Source organism: Carcharhinus amblyrhynchos, chromosome 26 (genome assembly GCF_965287045.1).
Source record: "Carcharhinus amblyrhynchos chromosome 26, sCarAmb.v2.hapA, whole genome shotgun sequence".
NCBI lineage: Eukaryota > Metazoa > Chordata > Chondrichthyes > Carcharhiniformes > Carcharhinidae > Carcharhinus > Carcharhinus amblyrhynchos.
In genome coordinates, this window is record NC_137349.1 from 626,169 (window position 1) to 637,599 (window position 11,431).

General features: G+C 42.5%; 1 protein-coding gene across 1 annotated transcript in view; it reads right to left on the minus strand.

Moving 5' to 3' along the window:
* The window catches only part of fgf22 (fibroblast growth factor 22), a 181,750-nt gene extending 175,283 nt beyond the window's left edge, over positions 1 to 6,467 (minus strand). Inside the window, exon 1 of the mRNA XM_080212653.1 lies at positions 6,396 to 6,467. The gene's annotated coding sequence lies outside the window, so the exon portion shown is untranslated. The remainder of the gene's footprint in view (positions 1 to 6,395) is intronic.
* Between the last annotated feature and the right edge of the window lie 4,964 nt (positions 6,468 to 11,431).

Genomic DNA, 11,431 nt, shown 5'->3' on the forward strand with positions numbered 1-11,431 from the left:
AATTCAATATCGATCCCATCCATCAACAGCTCATTGTTTTTCCGTCTGTCCTTCCTATTGGATACACTGCGGCAACTCACCAAGGTTATTTCAACAGCATCTCCCTCCCAACTCTGTTCTACCGTTGGCAAGGACAAGTGTAGCAATGTGGTCAGGGCACCATTGCTTCCACGTTCCTCTCCATAGTCACACATCATCCAGAATTGGACATAGGTCACTTTTTGTTCATCGGCTCTGGGTCAAAATTCTGGAATTTTCTACTTAAAAACATTGTCACAGCCCAAGAACCACTAGCATTGCTGCAGTTTAAGATATATATAATAGGGCAGGACTTCTTGGTTTCATCTGTGGCAAGACCCATTGTGAGTGAGAATGGAAAATTTGGAGTTCCAGCCAAAACTCCATTCATTTTAAAGGGCACTGGAAAATCCTAGCTGCAAAATCCTGGAAAATCCTAGCTGCAAACAAGGGCAGGACATTTTGGCCATCATTGCTTTTGATGCTATATAGAGATCAACAATAAAGTGTGCTCAGATTATCTAAGAACAAATTAAATGATCCCAATTTCTTTTGGATGAAAAATTTACATTCATCCCGTCAAGGATTAACTTGTCAAATTTCTAGCCGCATTTTTTTAAATAAATTGTTATGTCTCATGGAGGTTGATTGTGAAGTGTAATAAGACTTTGGCATTTCCTTACAAAATAGAATTCTACAAATTCCTGGAATCTCATTGATAACTACTGCAGCGGTGATAGAAAAAATATTTTTGTATATTTGATATTAAAGTTGCTATCCCAGAACGTAAGTTCATAAAATCTAGGAGAAGTGGGCCATTTGGCCCCTCGAGCCTGCTCCGCCATTCAATAAGATCACAGCTGATCTTTTTGTCTCCTGTTGACAGAAAGAAAGGAAAAAGAGAAGCTTGCATTTATAAACTGCTTTTCATGACCCCAGAACATCTCAAGGTGTGTTACAGTCAATGAAGTAATTTTTGACTTGTCGTCACTGCTGTACTGTTGGGAATGCAGTGACCATTGGCACACAAAAACTTACCACAGTTTGATAATGACCAGATAATCTGTTTTATGATGTTAATTAAGTGATTAAAAATTAGTCAGGATGCTGTGGACCCCCCTACTCTTCTTCTACATAATGCCACATTATTTTACTACACCCATCCAGGCGGACAGACAGCCTCAGTTTAACTTCTCATCTGAAAAATGGCAGGTTCGACAACACAGCGCTCCATCAGCCCACTTTGGTGCGTCAGCCTAACTTTCCATATTCAAGTCCTGGAGTGGGAGTTGAACCCAGAACCTTCTGACTCAGAGGTGAGAGTGCTGCAAATTAAGCCACGGTTTACAGTTTAGCCTTTTTAGAATGAATGAGTGTTTTCATTCCTAAATTCCTTGGCTCAAGTCCTATACTTAGTTCTTTAATTTGTTCTCAGACATTAAATTAATATTTATTGCCCTGTCTAGTTATTCCAGAAAGGTGATGATGGCCTTTTCTTCTTAAACCACTGACTACGAAGGCTAAGAAAGTCCATTTCACTCACTGGACTTAATTGATTCATAATAAGGTTTATTTCCACAGAGGCTAGGACAGAAGTTGATTACAGGAGAGTAAAATCAATTCATTATGTAATTGTTTCTGAAGATCATTTTCCTGCTCGGACAGTTGACTTGGGAAGTTTTGACCTCACTCCATATGTTAGCTCCAAAGGATCACGATGCATAACTTTATAAACAGATGCCAATCATTGGAACAGACACTGTGTATTTCTGAGATGGAACCTTAATAAGTAAGCAGCTTATGGGCCTTTTATTTTACTCTGGAAATTACTATTCTGCCATTGAATCTCTGTCTGGTGCTTGAGACTTGAAAAAAACCTCTGTGGCAAAGATGCTGTATGGATATGCAATTCAATATGTCCCAAAAGATCCAGCTAACCAACATAAATGTATGAATGTAGATTATATCTGTGTAATGAGGCCTGATTCATACCCAGTTACATCAAAGGACTGTAATTCTACCTCCCTCTTAGTGGTGACAATCAGCCTTTAATAGGTTCCATTATTAATTGTTTCTCTGCCTCACTGAAAAGGGAACTGATCGAACCACAAGGACTAAAGCTTCTGTTTGGAGGGGAAACTCCTTCACCACTTTTTTTTTGAGCAACAGCCAGCTTTTCACATCCATTTCTGCTCTTATTTACTTTTGGAAAATGATGTTACAGAAGTTGTTTGACCATAACTTGCCCCATAGTGGAAGTGGAATAAATCAGTATAATTGATTTGAGACGCTTGGAACAGGTTTCTGAATACATTTGGTAAATTCGTTCAAATAGAACTTGTTTTCTAAAACTGTATTCTTTTCCTCTTCAATTTCCTCCCTTCCTGCAGATGTTATAGTTCCTTAGGCATGAGCAAACTTCTTATTTGCTTCTATACATTTTATCCCTCTCTTAACAACTTGTGTACTTTACTGTGTTCTCCCATCATGGGAAAGGGAGGATAGGCTGTGAACTCCCCATGTGGGTTTCCACAATTGAGTATTATCCGATTGCAGGGATTAGATGGATAGAGTGTGAGACTTTTTTCCTCTTTTCCCCTCTCCTCCTCTTCAAAAAAAAACTGCTTTTTCCTCCATAGCCTCTTAGGATATAAAAACCTCAATGCAAGTGATCAGAGTTCCAATTTCAGGGACTTGTATCAATTTACAGGAAAACCAATCTGCATTGTTGATAGCAAAATTGTAAAGCATGGAAAATATATATACTCCAACTTGATACATATTGAGGTGTTTTACACCAAACTACAGTAGATGGGACTAATTTAGCACCTGTGGTGGACAGGTCTTTTTATTCATTCATGGGACATGGGCATCGCTGGCTGGCCAGCATTTATCGCCCATCCCTGGTTGCCCCTTGAGAAGGTGGTGGTGAGCTGCCTTCTCGAATTGCGGCAGTCCGCGTGCTGGGAGTTGATCCACAATGCCGTTAGGGAGAGAATTCCAGGATTTTGACAGAGCGACTGTGAAGGCTATAAAAGTATTAATTGGAAGGCTGATGATGCTTCTCCCAGGGAAAGCAGAACAGGGAACTTTGTGTTATTTAAGTAGAGTAAGAAGTTTCACAACACCAGATTAAAGTCCAACAACTTTATTTGGAATCACAAGCTTTCAGAACTCTGCCCCTTCATCATGTGAATCACCTGACGAAGGAGCAGCTCTCTGAAAGCTTGTGAATCCAAATAAACCTGTTGGACTTTACCCTGGTGTTGTGAGATTTCCTAGTGTGCCCACCGCAGTCCAATGCCGGCATCTCTGCATCAAGGCTACCATCTTATTCAAGTAGATGATGGGTGATGTTCAAGTCCATGATTGAATAATAGTATAGATTCTGGGGGGAGGAGTCTCACTGAGTTGAATGGATTTTTCTTGAGCCCAACTTTCAGAGAACGTAGAACATAGAAAAACTACAGCACAAACAGGCCCTTCGGCCCACAAGTTGTGCCGAACATCTCTACGTACTAGGCTTACCTATAACCCTCAATCCTACTAAGTCCCATATACTCATCCAGAAGTCTCGTAAAAGATCCTATTGAATCCGCCTTCACCACCATTGCCGGCAGCCGATTCCACGCACCCCCCCCACCCTCCGAGTGAAAAACTTAACCCTGACATCTCCTCTGTACCTACTCCCCAGCACCTTAAACCTGTGTCCTCTTGTAGCAACCATTTCAGCCCTGGGAAATAGCCTCTGAGAATCCACTCAATCAATACCTCTCAACATCTTATAAACCTCTATCAGGTCACCTCTCATCCTTCGTCTCTCCAGGGAGAAAAGACCGAGCTCTCTCAACCTATCCTCGTAAGGCACGCCACCCAATCCAGGCAACATCCTTGTAAATCTCCTCTGCGTCCTTCCTATGGCTTCCACATCTTTCTGTAATGGGGCGACCGGAACGGAGCACAGTACTCCAAGTGGGGCCTGACCAGGGTCTTATACAGCTGCAGCATTATCCCCCAACTCCTGAACTCAATTCCTCGATTGATGAATGCCAGTACACATGCGCTGTCTTAACCACATCCTCTACCTGCGAAGCTGCTTTGAGCGTCCTATGAACCCGGATCCCAAGATCCTTCTGATCTTCCACATTACCAAGAGTCTTACCCTTAATGTTATATTCTGTCATCCTATTTGACCTGCCAAAATGAATCACCACACACTTATCTGGGTTGAAGTCCATCTGCCATTTCTCCGCCCAATCGCTGCAACTTCTGACATCCCTCCAGACTATCCACAACACCACCAACCTTCGTGTCATCGGCAAACTTACCAACCCAGCCCTCCACTTCCTCATCCAGGTCAAAGCAACATTCCCTTGGATCCCATGCCCCCTCACTTTCTCAATAAGCCTTGCATGGGGGACCTTATCGAACGCTTTGATGAAGTCCACATAAACCACATCTACCGCTCTTCCTTCGTCAATGTGTCTCGTCACATATTCAAAAAACCCAACCAGGCTCGTAAGGCACGATCTGCCTTTGACAAAGCCACGCTGACTACTTTTGATCATACTATGCTTCTCTAAATGTTCATAAATCCTGTCTCTCAGGCTCTTCTCCATCAACTTACCAACCACTGAGGTTAGACTCACCGGTCAATAATTTCCTGGGCTATCTCTATTCCCTTTCTTGAATATAGGAACCACATCCGCAATCCTCCAGTCCTCCAGAACCTCTGCCGTCTCCATCAATGACGATCATCACCAGAGGCTCTGCAATCTCTCCCCTCACCTCCCACAGTAACCTGGGGTACATCCCACCTGGTCCCGGCGACTTATCTAACTTGATGCTTTTCAAAAGCTCCAACACATCCTCTTTCTTAATGTCAACATACACAAGTTTTTCAATCCTCTGCAAGCCTGCACTACAACCACCCAGCTCCTTTTCTACCGTGAATACTGGAATAAAGTATTCATTAAGTACCTCTGCTATTTCTATTGGTTCTGTACGAACTTTTTCACCATCACACTTGATAGGTCCTATTCCTTCTCATCTCATCCTTTTACTCTTCACAGACTTGTAGAGCGCCTTAGGGTTTCCTTTAATCTTACCAGCCAAGGCCCTCTCATGACCCCTTCTGGCTCTCCTAATTTCCTTCTTAAGTTCCTTCCTATAAGTCATATACTCCTCTAGATCCCTAACATTATCTAGTGAACCTTTTGTACACTTTTCTTTTCTTTTTGACTAGATTCATTCCAACTTTCATGCACCACGGTTCCTGTAACCTACCAAAACCTCCCTGTCTCATCGGAATGTTGTCGTGCAGAACCCTAGACAAACATTCCTTGAAAATCTGCCACCTTCCTTCGGTACATTTCCCTGAGAAAACCTCCTTCTAATTTATGCCTCTAATTTCCTGCCTGATGTCTTCATATTTCCCCTTAAACATATTTCATATTTCCCCTTAAACACGTTCCGAGCTTGTCTGACCCTATCTCTCTCCAATGCTAATGTAAAGGCAATAGAGTTATGATTACTATCCCCAAAATGCTCTCCCACTGAGAGATCTGACACCTGTCCAGATTCATTTCCCAATACCAAATCAAGTACAGCCTCTCCTCTTGTAGGCTTATCCACATACTGTGTCAGGAAACCCTCCTGAACACACCTAACGCACTCCTCCTCATTCAAACCCCTTACCCTTGGGAGGTTCCAATCAATACTTCTTTTGAAACATAGGATCCATTACAGACAGAAGTCTACGGTTGGTCCTTTGTTATAAATTCCATTGGCGTTTCTTGTGTTGTGACGAAAGCTGACTATTTGAATCTTGTGGCATCCTAAACTCGATCTTCTCTGAATCAGGTGTTTTGTAGCCTCTTCTGGTGACAGATTAGTGGCACTGATTGTGTGTATAGAGCACAGTGTCAGCTGTACCCATGCTCATACCTGCACCAACAACAATAAGAGGCAATGTGACATTGCCACACTGCATTGCTAATCTGCACCAGATCAATTTCAATGTAAATGCTTTAAATCATCAGAGAGTTAAAATGCCACTGGAAATAAACCTTACTAAATCAAACTCAAATTGAGTGTAATGGAGTAAAAGCCTCTATGATGCTCTGTGGATCTCAAGCTTTGTGATTGAGGCCTAGCTGATACCAGCTGACTGTGAATGATCTTTACAAACAGTCTGAGTAATTAAGCTCCACCCACAGCACAACTACTAATGCATTTGCAAGGTGCCATTTTCAAAATTTTTTGGCTATACATTTCCGACACCTCGTTTACTTTGAGTTCATAATTGGCTCCAAGGTGCTTTGAGCTTGATTCCACCTCATAATGTGATATTTATCTTTCCTAGGTGAAATTCTAACCTTGTTATCAGCTTTGATTGCAGATCACACACTGGCAGATTGGAACAAGCAGGTACATTGCAGTTACATAAGCCTTTGCAGGTTTTCCTAAAAATGCAAATGTTGTGAATAAATTGGGGCGCCTCATAATGCAACACCAATTGTTGCGTTCATAGTGCATTTACAGCAGTCCTTAGAATGACTGACTGTTTCCCCTCCCCCCACAGATGGGAAAATGTTTGCAGATTTTTGTGATCATTCGCTGGTGTGGTATCAATGAAAGCGCGGATGATCCATTCCTGAAAGAGAAGCTACAGCAAATAAATAATTAACACATCTCCTACACGTCTAAACAGCAGGCAAAACATTTACCTGGAGGTCTGCGGCGGGTGAAGGGATGAACTCTGGATACGTAACAAGCTGCAGCTCAGAGGATCTGGGTGAACATGTTCAATGGAACCAACTGATTGACAGGTTTTCTTCTAACTTTGATACTTAAAGTTACGTTAGAACAAGGTTAAGGTGGAGTCTTTATCAGGAATCCTGTGTGTGGCCCACACCTTGATTGTGGGAAAGGAAGTCAGTTAAATTAAAGTAGCAAGGTGGCAGCTTTAACATCACTTCTGAATTCACACCAGTCTGTAAAATCTTGTTCGTATTATACTACTTTGTGAAGAAATCACATGGTAAATGCTGAAGTATCAACTGTAGTTATTTATTACAATCAAAGTTCAGAGTAAAAACTCCCAACTCCAAGTGTCAGTAAACCCTAATTGCCGAGCAAGAGATTCATAGCAAGTGCACACAAAGTCTGGATATGAATTTCTCACCATTTTTCTGTGGAAAAGGAGAAATCGCAGCATGTGCACTGGGCTTGTAACTTTATGCAGTGTTATCAGTTCCATGAGCTGAATTAAGACCGCCATAAATTTGAACAGTGGCTGATCGTACACAGTTCAAATAATTACAATCCGAGATGAGCCTCTCAGGGCCTTAGTGGCTAAATATTAACTGCATTCGTGGTAGAGGAATGCCTTACCCCAAGTATCTTGTATTGTTTCAAGTAACTATGTTATAAATGGCGCTTAGTGGGGCCCCATCAGTACAAATGTTATTCAGAAATATCGCATTATTGCTGCTGCAGGGTTTTTATTTCTATGCGTTGAAGTTAAGAAGAATGTCAAACAGCTGCATGAATTGAATGGTACCAGTTTAAGTTGGAAACCTATAATTGCAAACAATTATGTTTCCTTAATAAATCTGTTCAAGGTAAAGGTCACCATGTGTTCCTGATGTTATAAAAATCACACAACACTGAAGACGACATTAGGGCCATCTTGTCTAGGTCTGCCCTTTGAAAAAGCTACAGTTAGATCCAATTCCCTGCTCTTTCTGAAAAGGCTTGCAACCTTGCCTTTTCAAATATATGCCCAATGTCTCTTTGAAAGCTACTGTTGAACATGATCCACCAACTTTTCAGGAGGTGCCTTCCAGATGAAATAAATCACTGTCTAAAAGAAATACTCCTCTTCTCCCCTCTTTTCTTTGCATATAGTATTGAATCTGTATCTTGTCCTAAAAATGGAATCAATTTCACCGTATTTACTCTAACTGAACTCTCTGGGGCAGCATCTTACCAAAACAATTTTGAATGCCAAATGATTGTGAAAAGGGAAAGAACCAAACTTGTTTCTTGGACTAGTCGGTCCACCTTGTTGTCTAAAGAGGGGCATGCACACGGTGGGTCGTGCGTGGGCTGCTCTTAGAGGTTCCGGGAGTGGCCTAGTACTTCATGTCGTTGTGTGTGCTTAATCCTGGACCAGCAGATGGGCACCACAACAGCTCAGTGACTATCACTGCTAGCTGTGCAGATACATGGATTTGGGCCGGTGTCTGTGGGAGTTTGCGCATTCTCCCTCTGGTTGCGTGGGTTTCCTCCGGGTGCTCCGGTTTCCTCCCACACCCCAAAGATGTGCTCTTAGGCTGATTGGTGTACCAAATTGACCCTACACTATTCTCCCCTGAATCTGGCTACATTAGGGGTACCATTCACATACATGCGGGGCAGGCTAGGTGTAGGAAAATGCTTTGTTGAAATGGCAGCGCGGGCTCATTGGGCCGAAGGGCCTGTTTCCCGTGCTGGGTTGTTCTTTGTTCTTTGTTCTAGTTCACAGACACAATCGTACATCATTTAGAAAAGAAAATGAGGCAATATGAGATACCCGTCAGTAGGGTGAGTGGATAGGGCCTATTCACGCTGGGAAGCCAACTGCTGAGCTGTAGGGAGCACTATTACACTTGCGCCCTGACCTTCCAATGCACTGTGACACTGCCCACCCCTACCCCTAACCACCCAAAGGGCTCCAATGACTTCCAGTCCCACCAGTGATGCCATCACGACAGGTCCCTGTTGCTGGGGACCTTACGTGATTGTCGCCAGTGAGGACATTCACCGGCAAGGTCGTTAAGACAAGTGAACGTAGACAATTGCGTCCCAGGCTCACTAATAATATTCAATTGAAAGCTAATTGCGCCAGCAGAACATGGCTGGTAATATTGTGAGGAACTGGGCACAAAGCGGTTAAGATTGCCCCCTTCATGAATTTCAACACTTTTATTAAATCTCCCTTATAGCCTTTTGTGGGAGGTCTTGTGGCACAAGAGGTAAGATCCCTGCCTCTGAGCCAGAAGCTCTGAATTCGAGACTTGGTGGCCAAGGAGGGTGTGTACATTATGCAGTCAACTCACAATTCCTTCCAAACATATCACTGGCTGGCAGTAAGAGTGGGAGAGACTGCTGGCCAGTAATACTTGATATTATAGCTTGATTTTCAAGCTATAAACCCTTGGTGACAGACAGTAACCTGCTAGGAAATATTAGCTATAGAATCAGACGGAAGTCTGCCCCGGTGTGCTGCTAAGTGCAGGAAGAGAATTGGAATTGGAATAGACTTCTCTGATCCAAGGGGAACAGTCTCGCTCCACAGAAATGGAATCCCTAATCCCTGATATCATTCAAGTAAATCTCCTCCGTATCCTCAGCAAGGCTAAACATAGGAATGAAATTTCCTCTGTTTCCTTTGTATTCAATGACACTTTGATGTATTTGCTAGAAATAGTGAACGGAGGAAATCTCCCTGTGTTCAATATTGATGATATGTGGAAACCAGAGAGGGAAAAAAAACAAAATGGAAAAAGGTTCAAAAAAGCTGAAAAGGGCACATTTCCAATTTGAATATCATGAGCTCTCTATTTGCTGTAAAGGTAGAAATAAAAATGTAAAATATGATTAATAGATAAAATCTACATTGTGGAGTGTCATCTGGTCCAATTTATTTGTGGCCAGGAACGTAAGTATTCCTGCCATTTAGTTTGGAATGGAAGTATGTCGATTTTCAGTGTTGTTAATTTTGGAACAAATAGTTTTCATTCTGAGTGATTTACTGTACATAAGGAGTTTCTTTTAAGTATTTCATTGAAAATGTTACCAGTCAAAAAAATGACAGTTTCCTCTATCCATGACCATAACATAAGCATTTTTTATTAAACAGGACATTTTATTGCACTATGGGCAGCAAGATGGCACAGTGGTTAACACTGATTTGATTTGATTTATTATTGTCACATGTATTAACGTACAGTGAAAAGTATAGTTTCTTGAGCACTATACAGACAAAGCATACCATTCATAGAGAAGGAAACGAGAGAGTGCAGAATGTAGGGTTACAGTCATAGCGAGGATGTAGGGAAACGTCAACTTAATGCGAGATAAGTCCATTCAAAAGTCTGACAGCAGCAGAGAAGAAGCTGTTCTTGAGTCGATTGGTACGTGACCTCAGACTTTTGTATCTTTATCCCAACGGAAGAAAGAGAGAATGTCCAGGGTGTGTGGGTCCTTAATTATGTTGACTGCTTTGCCGAGGCAGCGGGAAATATAGACAGAGTCAACGGATGGGAGGCTGGTTTGCAAGGCGGATTGGGCTACATTCACAACCTTTTGTAGTTCCTTGCTGTCTCGGGCAGAGCAGGAGCCCAGACCAAGCTGTGCCTCACAGCGCCAGGGACCTGGTTCAATTATCCCTATCTCTCAACGGGTCCTGAGAGATAGGATTTATGACCATTTGGAAAGATGCAGTTTAATCCCGGATAGTCAGCATGGTTTAGTGAGGGGTAAGTCCTGTCTCACAAATTTGATTGAATTCTTTGAGGAGGTAATTAAGTGTGTGGACAAAGATAGAGCAGTCGATGTGGTATACATGGATTTTAGTAAGGCACTTAATAAGATTCCCCACGGTAGGCTCATGAAGAAAGTAAGGGGGTATGTGATAGAAGGAAATTTGGCCAATTGGATAAGTAACTGGCTGTCTCATAGAAGACAGAGGGTGGTGGTAGAGGGAAAATTTTCAGACTGGAGGCCAGTTACCAGCGGTGTACCACAGGGATCAGTGCTGGGTCCTCTGCTATTTGTGATTTTTATCAATGACTTGGAAGAGGGGGCTGAAGGGTGGGTTAGTAAATTTGCTGATGACACCAAGATTGGTGGAGTAGTGGATGAGGTGGAGGGATCTTGTAGGCTGCAAAGAGACATTGATAGGATGTAGAGCTGGGCCGAAAAGTGGCAGATGGAGTTTAACCCTGATAAGTGCAAGGTGATTCATTTTGGTAGGACAAATTGAATACAGATTATAGGGTTGACAGCAGGGTTCTAAGGAATGCAGAGGAACAGAGAGATCTTGGGGTTCATATCCACAGATCTCTGAAGATTTTCACTCAATTAGATAGAGCCGTGAAGAAGGCTTATAGTGTGTTAACGTTTATTAACAAGGGGTTTGAGTTTAAGAGCCGTGGGGTTATGCTGCAACTATACAGGACCTTGGTGAGACCACATTTGGAATATTGTGTTCAGTTCTGGTCACCTCACTATAAGAAGGATGTGGAAGCATTGGAGAGAGTGCAGAGGAGATTTACCAGGATGCTGCCTGGTTTGGAGGGTAGGTCTTATGAGGAAAGGTTGAGGGAGCTGGGGCTTTTCTCTTTAGAATGGAGGAGGATGAGAG